The following is a 3,581-nucleotide window of genomic DNA, read 5'->3' as shown; positions in this document are numbered from 1 at the left end:
AGAAAGAAAAAAAAAAAAAAAAAAAAAAAAAAAAAAAGAAAAAAAAAAAAAAAAAGAGGGGAAAAAAAAAAAAAAAAAAAAGGGGGGGGGGGGGGGAACCAGAAGAGGGAATAAGAACTAGAGCTGGAGCAATAACTGAGGGGAAAGGGGAGAAAAGAAGAAAGGAAGGAAAGAAGACCGGAAAGGGAGGAGAAGCTCAGAAATCCTGATTAATCAGAGGTGATAATCTGTTCATGTTCTAGCTCAGCTATTTACTTAGAATATGAGCATCAGAAACAGTCATCATCACTATTTTACATATTAAGAAATTAAGAAGCCAATATAATTATTCAGCTAAAAAGTTTCCCCATTGGTAAGTACATAGAAATGCTACCTTAAGGAAACTATCTTTGCTTTTTCCCATGGCCACATTTTCCCTACTGCTGTGCCTTTGCCCACACTATTTTTCCATCTGAAATGTTTTGTCCACTATTACCCTACAGTCATTGAACAATATTTAATAAATATTTGAGTATCTACTATATACCAGACACTGCTCTAGGCACAGGTCAACATTTTACACATTTTAATGAAACATGTAAGTTGTTTTAGTAATACACAATGGAAGTGGGGTATTTTTAACAAAATATTCTACTAGGCTTGAAGTGAAATGAACTTTTTCTTCTGCAGCTAACACTTTTCTTTGCCCGATACCAGAAGCACTAAAATGATCCTAATGAAAATAATATCCCTTATTTGAGTTAAAAACATTCTAGAATTTTCCCCCAAATATAGTGAGGATATCACTCCTCCAGAAGTCTGTAAGTCCTCCAGGTCCTCGGAAGTGTAATGAATCAGTGATCATTCCAGCTGCTAAATATTGACAGTTTAGAGCTTGATGTTTATAAAAACTAAATCAAATAAGTTGAACAATAAGAGTTATTTAAACTTTCACCCTCTTCAAAATGGCATCCCAAAGACATCCCCAAATGGGCAGTCATGCCAGGTCCTGGCTGGTCCAGGGATCTGAACCCTTGACCCCTTGACCTTCATGCCAGGTCTTGTACAACAACAACATGACATCACGGGGGCAAGAATAAACGATTTTAAGGCCAGCAGCTTAACTGTGATTTATGTGACTCACTTCTGCAGAAATTTGCATTACTCGTGAAAGACATCACGTGAAAGAGGAACTTACTACAAATATTAAATTTAGAAATAAATGAATGGCTGAGAAAGCATTAGAAAATAGTACTTTATTTTTAAAAATTGTGGAATGGAACAGATATGTTTTGAAGTCTAACTTACATGCAAATTTAGGCAAATGTAATTACAAGTACTGATGAAAATGGCCAGACACTTAGTATATATTGGTGTTCCAATACAGCCAATTATGAAGGAAATATAATCTACTAAGCTGATATTACAGAACAGGGAATCATAGCACCTTAGGGGTGGATGGGACTTTATAAGTCACCTAGTTCATTTCTCCTACCAAAGTGAGACTTCTTGATCGATGGTCATTTGGTCTCTGCATGAACACGTCTGAAAAAGCACTGACTTTCTCACGTAGCAGCCTTTGCCATTGTTGAACAGCTATAGTTATTAGAATCCTTTCCTTATAATGAGCTGAATTATGCCTCCCACCTCCCTTTAATTTACAGCAACCCTTTGACAAAGAAGGACTGCCCGCACAACAGGAAGCTCCACAAGGGAAGGGGCCAGTCCATCTTGCTGACTGCTTTGGTCCCACCGTGTGGCTCACAGTAAGGGTGCCATAAAAACGATGACTGCCCTATAGGGCTCAGTCACCAAGTCCACTCAATTCATCCTTTAGGGCAGTGGCCCTCTAACCCTGGGCTGAAAGAAGCTTTCTTTTCAACCCACTGTTGATACTGTTATAACATGCAAAATCATGTGCTTGAAAGTCATGACAATATAAAAGTTTTAAAACGCTTATCCTCAAATTGGAGCGTACCTGGTGCCAGGTCAGTAACAGTGTGTGGAGTGGCATCGATCCGCGAAGAGCATCGCTCACATCTGCCCTTCCTCTCCACTGCTACAGGCCCCCTCTCAGGACATGTCCAGATTCTGCCACAGCTTCCTGACTGCTTTCCCTGCACACTACTGCCAAATTAAACTTCTGATTAAATCATCTCACCCCTCTTCTTAAGACCTGGAGTCTCCCCACTCTGTATAAGAGAAAACTCGCACTCCTTCACCTGCATTCCAGACCCTTTATCATCTGACCTAAACCCTACATTTCCAATTGTATTTCTCGCTACTCACATACATGTCCTCTCCACTTCAAACAGGCTGATCTCTGCAAAGTTTCCCCCAACTCTGTGCTTAATCACATTTCCAGGCTTTCTTCTCTTATACTGGAAATTCTCTGCCCCTCCTCTTTGAAAATGTCAGGCTGAGAACTTTTTAAAAAAAATTTTTAGCTTGAGGTAAAATTCACAGAACACAAAATTAAGCATTTTATTTATGTATTTCATGACAGACAGGGTAATGTGGGAGGCACATCTCACACAATCGCGTGAAAACCCAATCATCACACTTATGAACTACAAAAGGATCAAAATTAACCATTTTAAAGTGTACACTCCAGTGGTATGTAGTACATTCTTAGGGCTGTGCAACCATCACTTCTATCTAGTTCCAAAACATTTTCATCCCCTCCAAAGGAAATCCTGTACCCATTAAGCAGTCACTCCCCCTTCCCTTTGCTCCAGCCCCTGGCAACCACTAATCTGCTTCCTATCTCTATGGATTTACCTACTCTGGATATGTCATACAAATGGAATCAAACATTGATTACCTTGTTTCTTTTCCTGTGCATTTTTTAGTATTTTTCTTAGAGCTACCCTGTCAATCCCTGAACTTTTTTTTTTGGGGGGGGGCGGGGAGGCAACTTGTCGATACAGAGATCCAAACCAGTGACCTTAGTGTGGCTGAGCTCTAAATTCCTGAACTTTTGAAGTCTAGTTCAACTCCCACCTTTTCTACAAGACTTTTCCTGGCTGCACCCTTCATTCTGTACCGATCTTATCCTCCTCTAAATTTCTGTAGCATTTGTCTCCTGCCTGACTTATTTTAGCTCTTAATCATACACTGCTGTGAATTGTTTCAACTATACCCCTTTTTGACTCATATAGATTATAGACTCCTAGTGACAGGAGCTTTGGTGTCCCCCTGTGCCCAGAATTTACTTGAACATGTATGAAATTCATTGTGTCCAGCAACACACGAAGGAATAATAAATTGAGAAAACTGAAGTCCGGATAATCAATGAGAGAAAGGCTCGGCCCTTTTTCAATCCTTTATCCTTCCTCCCTATCATCCTCCCTCTGTAAAAGAAGTGTCTACTTGTGTCTCATAGGGCACTTCTTTGCCCTAATACCTGAACAGGTGCAGTAGCAGGAGGATAATGGAAGGTGGCCTGAGGGTGGAGAGGGCGGGAGATTCCAGCACTGATCTTTAGCGAACAGACTCCTACCTTCATTCTACATCCACAGATGAAGGCCTACCAAGAAGAGTGGGTGTCCAGAGATGTCACAAGGCCATATAAAAAAAGTTCCATTCATTTGCTTTGCTTT

General features: G+C 40.2%; 1 protein-coding gene across 1 annotated transcript in view; it reads right to left on the bottom strand.

The window, feature by feature from the left end:
- Window positions 1-1,992, bottom strand: part of PPARG (peroxisome proliferator-activated receptor gamma) — a 120,811-nt gene extending 118,819 nt beyond the window's left edge. Inside the window, exon 1 of the mRNA XM_008572871.1 lies at window positions 1,958-1,992. The gene's annotated coding sequence lies outside the window, so the exon portion shown is untranslated. The remainder of the gene's footprint in view (window positions 1-1,957) is intronic.
- Window positions 1,993-3,581: the final 1,589 nt, after the last annotated feature.

Source organism: Galeopterus variegatus, unplaced genomic scaffold (assembly GCF_000696425.1).
Source record: "Galeopterus variegatus unplaced genomic scaffold, G_variegatus-3.0.2 Scaffold845, whole genome shotgun sequence".
NCBI classification, from domain to species: Eukaryota; Metazoa; Chordata; class Mammalia; order Dermoptera; family Cynocephalidae; genus Galeopterus; species Galeopterus variegatus.
Note: the sequence above shows the minus strand (reverse complement) of the source record. Positions and strands in the feature narration are given on the sequence as shown.